The sequence below is a fragment of the Cheilinus undulatus genome, linkage group 5 (assembly GCF_018320785.1).
Source record: "Cheilinus undulatus linkage group 5, ASM1832078v1, whole genome shotgun sequence".
NCBI lineage: Eukaryota > Metazoa > Chordata > Actinopteri > Labriformes > Labridae > Cheilinus > Cheilinus undulatus.
In genome coordinates, this window is record NC_054869.1 from 19,510,140 (window position 1) to 19,527,015 (window position 16,876).

Genomic DNA, 16,876 nt, shown 5'->3' on the forward strand with positions numbered 1-16,876 from the left:
AGACAAATGCAGAGATGCAAATCAGAAGTAAATCGAATTGCAATTGAACCACAAACAACATTTGTAGGTAAGAAGATATACTGACATCAGCAGTGCAACTCTAAAGCACTGAAAGACTGTGAGATTCTCTACTTGTTGAGTTATTCTATATCAGATATCATCTGATTTAGTTTGTGCAGAAACTGTTTTTTTTTCGCCCACTGAGTTGTGAACATCACATAATCATATTCAACTTTCTTCGACACAGTGAAGTATTTGCCCATTGTTTGATTCTCAGCTGGTACCATAGGGTTTATTTTTTGTGGAAAATTTGATTTTCTTTGGTAAATAAAGACTTCCTTTTGGGGAAAACAAGTTTAAACCATATAAATTAAAACCATGATAAAATAAGCACACACCATTAATCTGGCTCCCTTATAGGTATTGTTCTTGTCCAATACTTTACTTTTGAAGCTTACAGTAAGAATGAAATGTTCTAAATGTGAACTATATTGAAGTTTTGTTCTATGCAAACAGATGGTTGCGTTCTAACATTACTCTACTGTTTGATAATTATTATTGACTCACAAGGCCAATTAGTTTGCAGTTAAGTGTGTAGAAACACTCCTGGTATGATTGTAGGTCAAACAAGTTCAGTAAAGAGAGAAAGGGTGTGTAAATAAATGTGATTCCACCATGATGATTATAATGATCGGAATGTGGAGTAACTTGTTCTGCAAATATGAACCAATGACAAAAAGTAGGTGGATGGCAATGCATTTTGGAAGGATCTGTTTTATTACTACAACTAGATTAAAGTTAAGCTGTGCCAAACCCATCCATCTGTGCACCCCTGTGAGCTTCTGTGCAATATTCAGCCCTATCATGGAAAGCTACACGCCCACACATGTCATGCAAGGACAGTCCAAGCTTCCTGTGGGCCTCTGGATAGGGGGAAATGTCTCAACACACAGCTCTGATGGAGTCTAAACATCTCTGGAAAGCTTGTATCAAAGAGTGACATGTTGAGACTCCATTGGTGAGAAGGAGAGAGAAAGATTAGAAGATATATACTTTAAAATGCTGTCAGACTCTGGAAAAGCTGTTCAGTCTTGTTTAAAAGTTTGACATCTTATGCTCTATTACTGGGTTTGCCAGCCCTGACATATAATCTGCATCAACCACGGAGCTTGAAGTTTAATTAATGGCTACAGGGTGGATATGCATGGCCAGGTCTCTATCCTAGTTGACAGGTTGCTATGATAGCAGCTTTTCAGGTAGGCACACCCTTACCAGATACAGACTGATACTTGGTGGAAGATTGAATACTTCTATCAAGTCATATTTAATCATTTTGATTCAGAAAAGGAGAAGTTTTTTAAATCAATAAAGCTACATTTGCATGTACGGGGCGAAATCCACAAAGCATTCAGACGTTCTGCTCTGTCCACAGGGTGCCTCAAAATTATAAACAGCCAAATGTTCTTCAAAGTTGCTTTTCTAGCAGACTTCATATAATTGGTCATATTTACCAGTGCAGTCAGGTTTAAGACATTTCTGTATTGCTTTTGTGAAACCAAATGCTGTCATCTTTCTTTCATACAGTTTGTTGACTGATTGCTTAAACACTGCCACTAAGTGTGTTACAGTCCAAAAAGGCCCAAATGTAACATTTAAAGAATGCAATCCACTTGCTTGTTCAGCTTAGTTAGAAGAAGGGATTCTAAGTCTAATTCTGAGGGATTTCTGACACTAACTTCCATGGTGCATGGAGGATGCATGAAGTCTTGGGGAAACCAGAAAGCTCCAGCAACACTTGTAGTTTAGAGAACAACTTTATTAGATCATCCAGGATGACCCTGATGAAGGCCACAAGCTGAAACACATCTGTTTAATTAAGGTATTCTCTAAACTACAAGTACTGCAGGAGCTTTCTGTTTCCTCCTGGTGCTGTTTGGTCAATGTCCATGTCTGCATGCTGCAACATCTGTGAGCTCTTATTGACCTTAAATGGTACCATAACAGGGGTCCAGCAACTCTTCCTTCATAAAACTTATTTTCTGCTTCCCTTTTAAACAGATAAAAAGTACTACTGTTTCCCTTTACAGCCCAATCTACAATTATAAATTGTCTTTGAGTTGGTTGAGGATAAAAGGCTATCAGACAGGCTATTTAAATACAGCCTATTGTATATCAGCTTTTATAAAGTGTCCCCAAACTCTCCACACACGCATTGCACAGCCCTAACGTCACTCAGAAGCTGTGGGGATGCACAAGGACTTAAGTGCATTAGATTAGAGTAAAATAAACATGATCAGACCTTGCCATCTGCACTGGGATGGCATGGTTGCCTAGCACTGGGCACTGTTTGGTTTGTCTGACGTTGATGTGCTGACGTTGTGTGTGCTGTGTGTTATTCCTGTGAGTATGAGGCTGTATGTGCAGAAGGCACCAGTCAGATGATGATGGATTCATTTTTCAGACATTCTTCCAAATACAGTCAGTCTCATTTCAAAACGGTGTGTCATTTTATGATTGTGTGTCTCTGAGTGTATTTTTACTTATATGTACAATAGTAATAATAGATGTTTGATGGAACCAGCATGACTAACATGCTGTTTTTAAACTAAAACAATACCATAAATAATAATTTACCAATTTTTATTCAAGGGAGTCTGAATTTTAATACAAATTTTGTTACTTTAAATTCTCAAGGTCTCATTTTCTCAACCCTAAATATCTCTTTTACTGCCTTTGTGTGAGTCTCATAATTGTCACAACAATAATACCTGCAATAAACTGGCAACCTGTTCCAGTGTGCTCCGTGAGTGAGACAGTTAATAGGGTTAATTTGAAAGAGACAAATTACTGTCTGCAGGGGGAGTCTCATATATCAAAATACATACAAATTTCCATCAAACATTCAAGCTGTGTGTGGCTGTCTTTCTCTGCAGACTTCCAAACAGACAGTTTACAGATACAGGTTATCTGATGCATCAGTTGGAAACACATATAATACAAACTGTCTTTACACTAAAGAGAGTCCCAAAGTTCAGCAGCCATGAATAAAAGAGGTGATTTGGCAGTAATAACAGCATTTTCACAACATTCATTTTATAATTGAACCTTAATCTGAGGTTGAATTTAATCCAAACTGTCTGAATTTTAGTGTGATCCTGACGATTTCCACCAAGCAGTCTGATCTGATACAGTTACACTTTGGCACTGTGTGGCAGGGGCTCAGCTAGGTTGAACCCCAAATAAGAAAATTAAACAGGGTCCCTCTTAGCCAGCCAGCTAAACAAAAATGTTGCGCAGTTTTACCAATATCTATGCATTTCAATGCATTTTTAACAATTTCCTTTTATTGAGCAGCATTTTTACTTTGGTTAAATAAAATTCACTTGTGTTTTTTCCTTCACATTAGTTTAGGTGTTATCAGCCTCATCTTTCTTTCTGTCCCTCTTTTCTTCATCGCTGTTTGCCTTATTTTGCTCTCTGTCCCTGCTTCTTCGCATCTGTCATCCTCATTTTGCCCTCTGCCTTGCATTCTCCTGCGTCATCCTCCTCATGTTGCGCTCTGTTCCTGCATCCTTCTCCTCCATCATTTTCTCCTTGCTCTCTGTTCCGGCTATCTTCTCCCCCATATCCTTACGCTGCTCTCTGACTGTGCTTTGCCTCCTCTGTCATCCAAGTCTTGTTCTGTCCCTGCTTTCTTCTCCTCCATCATCATCATTTTGCTCTCTGCTCATGCCTTCTTCTCCTCCTACATCATCTTCATCTCACTCTCTGTCCCTGCTTTCTTCTCCTCCTACATCATCTTCATCTCACTCTCTGTCCCTAATTTCTTCTCCTCCTACATCATCTTCATCTCACTCTCTGTCCCTGCTTTCTTCTCCTCCACACTGTTATCTTACTTTCTGGCCCTGCCTTCTCCTCCTCTGTCATCCTCATCTTGCTCTCTGTCCCTGCTTTCTATTCCTCCTTTGTATCCTCTTCTTGCTTTCTGTCACTGCTTTCTCCTTCTGGAGGAATGGTAAACTATACTGTTTGGACATTTTTGAAGGGACAGACAACCCCCCAACCCCTCACCCCAGTTTTTATACTTTTTGATACAAATTTTAGTCTGTCGACCAAACAAATAAAAACATACTTTTCATTCCAGGCTTCAGAAGTAATCATTTGTCTCAGCTCATTGAAACGAGCCAGTCTTATGGCTCCCAAAAATCTTTATTTCTTACCATTTTGGCTTTTCATGTCTATCCAAAAACAACAAATAGTATTAAAGGACTCTAGCCTTCAAACAGGAGCAGGTCCCGTCACTCACATAAAAAGACGACTCAGAACTAGCTTGTAGTCAGTGACACATCACCACAGCTCGTAACTTTGCCTCTTGAATTGAGCTGTCATTTCAATCTAACCAGTGCCCCACAGGTTTATTTGCTAAATAGCAGATCCATGTTTCCTTTAAAAGAATGTCTATGAATAAAAGAGGGAGAAAAGCTGTTTAGCTCAGTAGAACATGACACATTTTGTGTTTGTCCATTAATACTGCATTTGCTTGGGAAGTGAAGACAGTGGATATGAAGATAACTGTGTACCGAACCAAACTGAACTAGACCACTTGCTGGAAATGCAGCCTAACAGTATCACCACAGAGAGGCCAGTTTCTCGGAGCACCTGCTGCGCTCGTACAGAGACTCTTCAGTTCTGCTCCTGTGCATGTGTGTAGTGCGTGAGTGGGTGTGTGTGCCTGTGGCAGTGAGCAGAAGTGGAATTGTCGTTCACAGATAAAGGCCGTGTTTGTTCTGAGAAGTTCAGCGAGGCCTCGTCTATGAACGTAAAAGACAAGGACGAGACATTTGAGTCAAACAGAGTGTATCTATCTTTAAATGTCAAATTCATTCTTAGAGAGAGTGTGACTTTTATCCTCGTGGTCAGATGAGTTGCAGGTCAACAGCATGTTGCTCATTCATCATTGAGTGACTGCTTCATAAATCAGACTATTTAGCACATGGCCTATATTCATAACAGGCCTATGTTCACATTGGTTTATTTATTCCATGCATAATTGCATGTTTTTTACTGCAAATCTCATTAAAGGCAACAATATGGTGTAAACTAAAGACTCTGGAACTGCAAACTACTGTTTTTTTTGCTTTGTAAACATGGAAGACTTTTATAAGATTCTGAAATATGTGAAATGATGAAGTTGTTATCCTGTATCTTATATCAAATCTAAAACTTGAGCTTGTATATCAGTACAAGTGACATATTTGGCTCATAAATGCTCAAACATTTGACTTCAGAGAAGATAATTTACAAAGATGATCCACTGACCTCTCACGACACATTCTCCAGCTGCTGTGTCACTCAACATTAATGAGCATGAATGGGCACCACAGAAATACACACACATGAAATGTGCTCCCAAATAAACCCACACATACACTCATAAACTTTAACAGACTATAACTCCTACAAGAAACTGCACTAGGTTTAAGATTTAAATTACCAGCTCTGACTGAATTATTAATAAATCTTTCCTTATTGACATCCAGGGATAGATCCAAATCTGACTGGCTATTTGCCTTTGTCAGAGGCGGGACTAACCAAATCTAATCAGTATGGCCACACTGATCAAAAACTGCTTTTTTGGTTTATGCATTTGTGAAAGTTTCAAGAAAATCTCTGGAGGGCTGCCCCTGAGGTCCTCTTGAGTTAGTTCACATGTCCCTGACAGTAGGAGACTATCCCTTTTTAATGGGAGGGGTCTGAGGGAGCAGCATATGATGTAAAAAGAACAACACAGATGTTGAAACTGAGACATTTTACCATTTCATTAAAACTATTAGCTCATTTTGAATTTGATGGCAGCATCACATCTCAAAAAAGTATGGACAGGGCCATGTTTACCATTGTGTAGAATCCCCACACCAACAACAGTCTGTAAATGTATGGGAAGTGAGGAGACCAGTTGCCGGAGTTTTAGGAGAGGTAGATTGTCCAATTCTTTTCTGATTTAGGATTCTGGATGCTCAAGAGCCCTGCGTCTTCTTCTCTGGATTTTTGAGTTATGATGCACTGAATATTTTTATTGGTGAAAGGTCAGTCAGTTCAGCACCTGGACTCTTCTACTGTGAAGCCACGCTGTTGTGATGGATGTGGTATGTGGTTTAGCATTGTCTTGCTGCAATATGCAAGGCCTTCCTTTAAAGCGATGTTGTGAGATTAAGTTTCTCTTAAACCTCTATATTCTTTTAAGCATTGATAGTTGCTGCCCACTCTAGGCACTAATGTAACTTCATACTATCAGAGATGCAGGTAACAAGCTGATAACAAGCTGGAGGTCCCTCTCCTCTTAGTCTGCAGGACACTGTTTCATTGGTTTCCAAAAAGAAATTTCACATTTTGATTAATCTGACCACAGAACAGTTTTCCATTTTACCTCAGTCCATTTTAAATGAGCTTGGACCCATAGAAAACAGCTGTATCTCTAGATGATGTTCACACATGGCTTCTTATTTACATGAAACAGCTTTAACTTGCATTTTTGGATGGCATGGCAAACTGGGTTGAAAGACAATGATTTCTGGAAAAGTGCTCTTTCAGAATTTGGGGTTGTACATATCAAAGTATTAACATTCTGTGTTGAGGTTTTGCAAACAACTTCCATAAACTCTCCAATGAACAGCCAATCCCAATGTGCTAAGTCATCATACATGCCATCCTGCCAGTGTACAGCTGGTCATGTTGTGTAACGTCACTAGGAGGTGCAGGACCCCAAGCAGATCTGGGACTTACACGGGTTTTAATGTGGACAGCTAAGTAGACATTGGTACTGTTGCATGCTTTAAGAGCACAGCTGGATCCCACTGGGTCACACCTCTTTCAGTGGGTCTTTGCACGTTTCTTTTGACAGAGCCACTGATACATGGCTGATTCTATTGCCAGTTTCTGATACTTTCTTTCTTTTTAGGATTTCTAATCACACCCTGAACGACTGAAATATATGATAGTCCAGTGTCAACACCAGTACGTCCACCGCCCACTGTAGTGAATGATAACAGGATAGTCACATGTCTGTAAAAGGTCACTATTAAACTTTGGTGCTTAACTGATCTGATTCCAACAGTAAATAGCTTAATAATTTTAGTACATTAACTCTTCTATCACTGTTACAGTGTTATGGAGACTGTAGCATAAAAAAGGAACATGCAGGAAAAGGTGCTCCATCTACTCTTTTACTCCTGTCTATTAATTCTGTTTAGTTAACTTTGTACCTGTCCCCTCTTTCCATCTGTCCTCCTGCCTGCCTGCCAGAAGTCTGTAAATGATATGTGATTAAACACAAAGTGGTAAATGGAGCAGAAGTACAAACAGTGCAATCTGCTCCTTCCTCCTGAGAAAACTGTTGGCTCTCAACAAGAAACGCAGTGACCCACACACCTGTCTGTTCAGGCCGGCCACTCCCACACTGCATGCCTGTGTGGAGAGAGGGACGGAGAAGTGAGGACATGAGAGAAAACCAGAGAAGAGAGTTCCTGATTTCACGTAGAGTGTAAAGACGCTCCTTTTTGCTCATAAATGCACCTATGAAGAAAGATTATGACACACATTAATACATTCTCACCATACAGAATGTAACAATGACAATCAGTGTACAATGGTTTTACTTGTATCTATCAAATGGAATTATTTTATGTCTTGGACAAAAATAGTTTCCCCTCACTCTGGAGTGAATTGTGGTGTCCTTCAGGGTTCAATATTAGGGCCAATTCTGTTTTTGTTGCCTCAAGGCCAAATTATACAGTGACAAAATATTTCATTTCACTATTAAGCTGATGAAAGACAGTCATATTCCTGGTTAAACCAAATATCAATACAAACCTTTCAGACCTTACAGACTATCTTACAGACATTTCAAAATGGATGTCCGCTATTTTTTCGAAATTAAATCCTGACAAAACAGAAATTTTAATCATTGGCCCTCCCTTAAAATTCTCTATTGGCTCCCTGTCAATAATTTTGAAACCATATGTCAGAAACCTTTCTGTTATCTTTCACGACTAGATTACTGTAATGGTCTTCTTACAGATGTAAATCAGAAATCAATGAAACATCTCCAAGTAGTGGTACTGTGGTGGATGCCACCTTAGCAATAAGACAGATTGTGAAATTTCATTCCTGCCGTTGGGTATTCCACTGTTATTCAAAAGTGGAAGCATTTAGGAACAACAGCCCCTCAGCCATAAAGCAGAAGGCCACATAAAAATCGGAGAGCGGGGTCATCAACTGCTAGGGTGTGTAGAGTCATCATCGCTCTGCTGACTCCATAGCTGGAGAGTTCTAAACTTCCACTGGCATTCCTGTAAACACAAAAACTGTCCGGCGGGAGCTTCAGGGAATAGGTGTCCATGTTGGGGCAGTTGCATGTAAGCCTCACATCACCTAGTCCAATGCTAAGCATCAGATGGAGTGGAGTAAAGCACACCGACACAGGACTGTGGAACAGGGAAAACTGATTCTGTGGAGCGTCTAATCATGCTTCTCTGTTTGACAGTGAGATGGGGCTGTTTTTCATAGTTTTTGCTAGGCCCCTTATCTTAAGTGAAGATTAGTCTAAATGCTTCAGCATACCAAGACATTTTGGGCAATGCTATGCTTCCAACTCCGTGGCAACAGTTTTAGGAGAGCCCTTTTTTATTCCAACATGACTGTTCCTCAGTGAACGAAACAAGGACTTTAAAGACATGGTTTGATGAGTTTGGTGTGGAGGACTTTACTGGCCTGCACAGAGCTGACCTCAACTCCATCAAACACCTTTGGGATCAACTGGAATGGAGACTATGAGCCAGGCCTTCTTGTCCAACATCAGCGTCTGACCTCATAGTATATGCTCTAGAGAATGAATAGGCACAAAATCCCACAGAAATGATCCAAAATCTATTGGAAAGCCTTTCAAGAAGAGTGGGTGCTGTTATAGTTGAAAAAGGGTTGTTTGAATACAACTCCATTACAGTCCTTGTTGGTTTAATGGTCAGGTGACTTAATGCTTTTAATCTGTGCTGATCTCACACTGGATACTAAGTGTTTAATCAACCACCAATCTAGGTTTTTAATCTTTTATCTAAAAATCATTTCGATTGTTTCTTTCATTTGTTATCATTATCTTTTGTACCTTTTCCTTTTAAACCCCTGATTTATTATTTTATTGGAATTTTAATTGCTGGACTTTGATGTTTTGGGAAGCACCTTGAAATGTTGGTTTTGATACAAGTACACATAATGATAGTAATTAAGACATTGACAGGAAACCCTCAGGACGGCCTCTCATACTGCCTTCTCCATACTGTCACAAATCCAGCAAAAAAACAAGACAGAGAGAAACAGAAAGAAATGGGAAAGCATGAATCAAAAATGGAAAAAAGAAGGAGAAAGACAAACAGAGGCAGATAGAGTAAAAGAGATCAGAGTTTGTCTGGAAAAAAAACAACCAATGGATGTCAGGGCAGAGGTAGTGCTCGTCCCTGTTTCCATGGCGACGCAAGTGTGTGCCGTCGGTGCAGTGACGCGGGTTGGGAGTGTTACGCTGTGGCCGTATTGCCATGAGCCACACGTGCCAATACCCAGCTGACAGCCTGAGCATACGGCAGAGTCTATTCATAGCACCTCAGTGACACCAGAGAAGGAGAAAGACAGCCCAGAATGAGAACCAGAACTGAGTGTGGACCGTCAGACGAGTCCCCTTGATGAAGGAGAGGCTGAGGGAGGAATAGATGGTGGGGGTTATATTGTTGATTCTCTGATCTCTGTCCACACTGACAAAGTGACACCTGGTCCCTCAGTCAACACACAGAATTACACAGATCATGGATTTCTTCAGTTTATCAAATACAAAGCATAGAAACGTCAGACATGGCAGACTTATGGAGAAGTAATCCACGTGCATTCATTAGAAGTCTAGTAGAATAGTGTGAGGCACATTTCTGAAGGGTTTAAACTCAACTTTATTTAGATGTAACAGCCAGGTAAGATGTAAACTAGAACTCCCACCTGGGGGGAGGGGTTAAGGAGATGGGGTGGGGTGGTTTCTGTGGTAGTGTTCAAAGAATCAGTGAACATAACCTCCAAAATCTAACCCAGTACTGCTCGAAGGGCCCGCTGGTGGGACCCAGAAGTACTATAGATGGTCCATGTTACACAACTAAATCACTGAAAATATTATTACTGCTACTACTATTACTACGACTACTCCTACTACTACTACTAATAATAATAATGATGATAATGATGATGATGATAGTAATAGTAATAATTATAAACAAAATATAATAATAAATTGAAAATAAATAAATAAAATAACTCATTTGGATACAAATATTTGATTACATGTTATTATGCTAGTCTCTGAAGAAACAAATCTCAGCTAGAAGGTTTAAACTCATGCCCCCTTTATTACATATTGTCTCTGTATACAATCAGTGTCACGATTTATTTGGTGTTTACCTGGTGACACTCCACTTTACATTACATTTTCAATTTTAAGAATTTATCAGTGTTGTCAGAGACATTAATTCTACTTTGGAAGAGTTTGCTGGGCCACAAAAGACATTTTCAGAGATAAATATTGAAATTTAAGTGTCTTTGTAGAAGCCTGAACAAAGCAAAATAAATGGCATCACCTCATAGACTGTATCTACTGCCGTAAATTGACCCCACAAACACTTTCCAGGAAATGTTAATGTGTCAAAAAGAAAAGTATTTGCTTTGAAATTCCCTATTTGTGAAGCAAATTTATGATTAAAAAGGTATCTATTTAGTCTCGTGTTATGGTTATACAAGAAGAATTTTACAAATAGGGCTGGAAAAGCATACTTAGGTTTGGGGAAGGCTGATCTAACCACTTCATTCTTGAATCAGAGTGGACATCTGTGCCAAAGTTTGAAGGAAATTCCTCAAAGTGTTCTGGATATATGGCATATGGCTTAACAATGGACCATGATTTTCTTGTTCTCCATGGGCCCCTGGTTTGGCTGGGCCCCAGAAAGCTCTTCCCTTTTATCCCCCCTTATGGGTGGCCTTGTCTCTGACCTCTAAAGTCCTATTAGTAAACACAATAGGATGAACATGACCTCAGACTTTTTATTTCCAAACTCCAGTCAGTTCGTCCTTGAATCAGAGTATTTCTATTTTTAAAGTTTGAAAACAATCTCTCAAAATGTTCTAGAGATACTGCATTCACAACCAAGATATGAACATGAGGCCCACTGAACCTGACCCTTGATCTAAAACCTGCAAAATGTAAACAGTTCATCTATTAAGCAGAGTGAACATTTAAAAAAAAAAGTTTTATTGAGATATCACATTCACAAGAATTGGATCAACATGAGGTCCAGTGACCTTAGTTTGACCTCCAAAAGTCAAATATCATCCTTGTGTCATAGTGTAAGTTTGCACAAAGTTTGAAGAAAATCCTTCAAGGAGTTTCTGAGATACTGCGTTGACAAGCAGTGGATATAAATGAGTTTCAATGACCTTGACCTTTGACTTATGACTTTCGAAGCCTCATCTATCACCGGCATTAAACATGGCACACAAACCACAGCATGCAACTGTATGAACATGGCAAAGAAAGCACATGGCATTGGAAACCACTGAGGAAAAATTAACCCTAAAAATGCAGGTAGCTGTCTTGGTACTAAAGTAGGTAGGGTATACTACAGACTTTTGGGGTTAGGGTTTTCGTTTGAACTTACTAGTTCCTGGAAGATCTGTCACTTACCTTGAGTCATATGTTCTATGGAACTAAAGAAACCGCCAATTTTTGGTTTCATTAGAATCCCACAGTAAGAGATGACTTTCCTTTCTCAGTCTGTGACTAACAGCCTTCACTTTTTAATGTGAGTCACATCCGGCTATGTTCTGGGACTTCAGAGTGAAACCGCTGTGTTGTTTTTCCTGTTTTCCTTTTTTGTCTGATTTCCAAGGAAGGCCTAAGAAAGCTGCAGAAAAAGTATAACATTTAGTAATAATACATTTTTAACAGAAATACATCATACGCTAAGTGATCAGCATTCAGCAAGAAACTTGTGCATTTATTCCTCAAATAATCTCCTTACTGCATCTATAATTTTCATCATTTTCAAAGCAAATAAAATACTATAAATTATGGAGCTATTATCATTGCAAAACAATAAAAAAACAGATAGTTGTTCATAGAACCAAAAATGGTATTAAAGATCTGTACACAGATATGTGCACACATTTGCAGATCTGTGAACACGTTTGCAAATCAATCTACACATGTGCAGAACTCTGCACATGTTTGCAGACCTATCGAGACATTTGCAGACCTGTGCACAAATTTACAGATCTGTGTATGCATTTGCAGATCTACATACACGTTTACAGATCTGTGCTTGCAGTTGCAGACCTATGTACACATTTGCAGATCTGTGTACAGATCAATGTACACATTTGTGGATCTATTTACATATTTGTAAATAGTTCTGCAACAAAGCTAGCTACATATAAAATGTGCATTAGGAAGAATAATTACATTGCACAATACAAATTGTGTAGTAAATATATCTGATGTCATTCATTATTATTTTTCCTTCGCCTGTGGTTTATATCCGTGATAATCAAGTAATCTCAGACCTGAGTCTGACACTGTGACTCATTTTAGCTGGAAAATCTCATTATGTGGTCGTTCACAAATTAGTATCTGTACCACAATGAGCACTCCTGGATACGATGCCAGTTTACCTTCCCAGAACACTGGCCTGTATGTGTTCCAGTTGGCAGGAGGGCTGGAAACACCAAGTCAGTGCCTCCTTTGTGAGCGATTGTTCAAGCTCAATTGGTACTTCTGTAACCACGCTTTGTCCAGGAGATCAGGCAGAAGAATAACAGACACTCGGAGGCAAAGAGAGGGCCCATTGTGGTTGCTCGGCGCACAAAGTGAGATGACATTGTGGTCATTCGGTGGCTGGTGTCAAAGGCCATTGTGGCTCCTGACATGCCGCAGCTGAGGTACAGAGTTGCTGAGTGAAATCGATCCGAGCAGGACAAAGATCACCATTTTGTGTGGCAGTGTGTTTGTTTTGTATTTGTTTGCTGGTAAGTGCTGTGTGCTGTTTTTGTTTGTGGAAATTTAGCTAACGCAGGCCTTTCACACCTATGGGATCAGCAGTTTACCCCCTCAGGAGAGGGACGGACAGATAGAGGGAGGTTAACCATGTGGACGCCCAGCATTATGCCCCTTTTGTGCCCACGTAGGTTCATCAATAGTGCTGTAACAGAAGCTCCTGGAAATGGAAAAGTGCTGCATGAGAAACTTTGAGAAAAAGGTTCAATAGACCTGTATGGGACATGAAGAAGAAAGAGGACAAAGGGCCTCAAACAGAGCGGTAATGTGACCTTTCATGTGTGTCAGCAGAACTTTGTGGTCTAGAAATGAGGCATATCTATTTTTGCGTTTACAATAGAAGCTTCTGCTAACAGTATTTGCACAAAAGGATGTGTTCATATCAGTGTGAATATATGATGACTCTTGTGTGCTGTCCACAGTCAGAGCTTGGTTGCCAAGGACTTGCATTCACGCTGAGGTAGGAGCAAGTCTGGGCAGGTCGCTCGGTTCCCTCCGCAGGACAATGGCTGCTTCAGATGCTTGGCTGAGCAGGAGTCTGAGAGAATCTGTGAGAGACAAGAGGCCTCTCACACCCCCTCTGTTTTCTGACATTTATGCTTCTGCCAAGTTCAAGGTGCAAATACAAGGAACTGCTTTTTTTCTTTTTTTCCCTCCTTGGAATGATGCTGAAATGCTCCTTTAACGGTTAAAATAATTATGCCAAAATAGGGATGTCAGTATTCCTGTTTGGTCATTTTAAAACTTCTCATCCTGTACTTGCTGCTTTGTAAGTGTCATAGGTGATGACCCCCCCCCCCCCCCCCCAAGGGGGAATAAAGGGGAAAGCTTTCTGGGGCCCAGCCAAATAGGTGGCCCATGGAAGTCTGCAAAATCATAATCCATTTCAAAGCTAATCTGTGATAATCATGTTTTATATTTAACCTGAATAAGAACCACTCCTATCAAAGCAACAAAATTAATTGTATTTAGCTATACAGCACAGTAGCTTTCATAAAAAGTAAACCTATTTACTTGAAAAAGAATGCCCTTTTTATTTGTAACATTAACAATGTGGATGTCAGGATATCAGAGGAAAAAGTAGGAAGAATTGAAATAATTTTAAGGAATAATCAAATAATTTCAGAGTAAAGGTGACAATTGGCAAAAATCGGTCAATAGCAGCAAAAATTGGCAGAAATAAGTGGGAAAAAGTGTTGAAATAGAGGCGGAAGGATTAAAAGTGGCAAAATGAGTGAAAATTGGCAAAAAATTAAAGTGGTAAGAAATTGGCTTAAAGTGACAAAAATTGGCAGTAAAATGGTGAAAACCCATAAAGAAGTGGCAAAAATGGAATAGAGGTGGCTAAAATAGATAAAATTCAGTGGTGAGAAGTGGTTAACCATGGAAAAAAAATGGTTGGACAGGTAACAAAAAGGGATGAAGCAGTAAATCTGAGTTAAAAAGGATACCAGTGGCAAAAAGGGATAAAAAGTTGCAAAAGTGATCCAAAAGTGGCAAAAAGGGGTTAGAAGTTTCGAAAATGGGTTAAAGGTGGTAAAACGATGGCAAGAATTGGTTAAAAAATTGGCAAAACAGGTTGAAAGAGGACATATGGCAGAAAATATGGGTTAAGAAAGGGAAACATGATTTTAAAAATGATTTAAAAAGTGCCAAAAACTTGGCTAAAAGTGGCAAAAAATGCCTGTAAGTCACAAAAATGGGTTCAGTGCGGAATCAAATGTGCCAAAATGGGTAGAAACAATGATTTAAAAAAATACAAAGCGACAGAAATAAATATTTTGAACATCAGAATCCAATAAAAGCTTTACACACATATCAGCTCCTAAATGAAGTAACTGTTAGCCAGGATGCTAGCACCAATGTTACTGACCCAACACACATGCATTGATATCATTGAAAAATCACAACTTGGGGGGGTGTGGGTCTATTCTCTGGGTTTTTGAAGAGCCCAGACAATCCAATTTTTGTCATTGGTCATACTGAGTTCCAGTAATGACATCAAACTTAGTTCTGGACATTTTTGGTCATAGTTTGACTGAATTTGGAGTATGCTGTGGTCATTTAGACAAACAGGTTACTGAGACTGACAGGCAAAATCTCCTGAACAAGAGAAGTAAAAGAACATTTACCAGCTCTTTGTGTTCCAGCTCTGGCTATCTCAATTTTCTTGATTAGCTTTCATAATTTTCTTAATTCCACGGAGTCATTTGTGTCACAGAAGGTGGTGTCTGTTTTACTGGTATTGTCTTGGTATCACTGTCAGAAGAGTTTAAAAAGCTTGCAATATGAGCAAAATATGCAAATTCTCACAATTTTTTTCAATATCACTGAAAACATTTAATAACACAGACAGGACTCATGCACAAAGCACAAGACTGACCAAACTTAGCAAACAATGCTGTATGCAGCAGCCTTCCTGGGTGGTGTCGTACGACACAATAGTGTTTCTCCAGACTTAAACATCCACCCAGATAGTTTCAAAACAAACTGGGTGGGTGAAAAACACCCTTGTTTTTGTAAAAACAAAGGTGTTTAAATGCCTTGAATAGGATGCTTATGTGAATGGTGTAATGTCATGCAACCTTGTACAAACAGGCTGGTTCAACAGGTGGACATGATGAGTCAGCTGTATGACCAACTGATCAAGGAGGACCGGCTGTGAAGCTCAGAGGTTGGAATCAAAATCATCAGTCTTTCTGATGTGCTCTTTAGAGAGTGGAACACCTTCCTGAGTCTTCACATTTTATCGGCTCAGGTATTGAAAAAAAGAAAGTATGACTGTTTGCTGTGGAAACATTTGGAAAAAATGATAATGACTCTTAATTAACACACTTAGACAAGCACCTAGGGCTGTTTGAAGAGCTGCCTGTCCTGTCAGCTCCTATTGCATTAACAGGAATGTCACTTTGGGCATTCAGATACCAAGTGGATCCTTAAACGCTTTGTGTGAACTTGCCTAAGTGGGTAGTGTAAACTGATAAATGATAGTTCAGACTGCATATGGAAGTGGTCTTCGATGCCCTCATATAGATTGTTTGGTTTAGTATAGGTGCAACATGTAACCTGCGGTATTCCGCATTTACACAAAAAAACAAGGCTTAATTTATGTCCATCCAGCTTCGCTCAGGTGATGGGATTTGTGGCTCATTTTACAGATCTGGATTATTTGACTCAGCTCAGTAATAAAAGCCGATATTTGGTTCCCAAAGGCTCCTCATTTGGTACCATTTTGCACTTTATACGTGTCTTTGAAACACCGACAACAGATATGATCATCTGCATAGTCAGGAGCAGGGGCTGAGCCAGGAGAGTTAAATATCCAGGGTATCTGAATATCCAGAGACTTGCTACCTTGAAACTGCTTATAAGGCAGCTATGTGTACTATTTTTAAGCAATTTAAGTACAAACGTAGATTTAGGGCACTCTCACACTAGGCCATCCGTACCGTGCCTTGGCCCATTTCAACCTAAAGTCTGGTACGTTTGGCCAGTGTTAGTGCAATCGTTCTGTGCTTCAGCGTGGCACGCTTCGCAGCATGGAAGGATGAGGTGGGCCTAAACATGGCACGGATGCAGATGAAGGAACACAAGTGCAGGAATGTGACATAACATGAAGTAACAACAAGAGTACTGGCCTCAGAGCACAGAAAGCACACCAGACAGCAGCTGCATGCTAGAGACAGCAGGATTTTTTCTAGAAAGACAGCGGGAGCTATAAATTTTGTCTCACTATATTTCAAC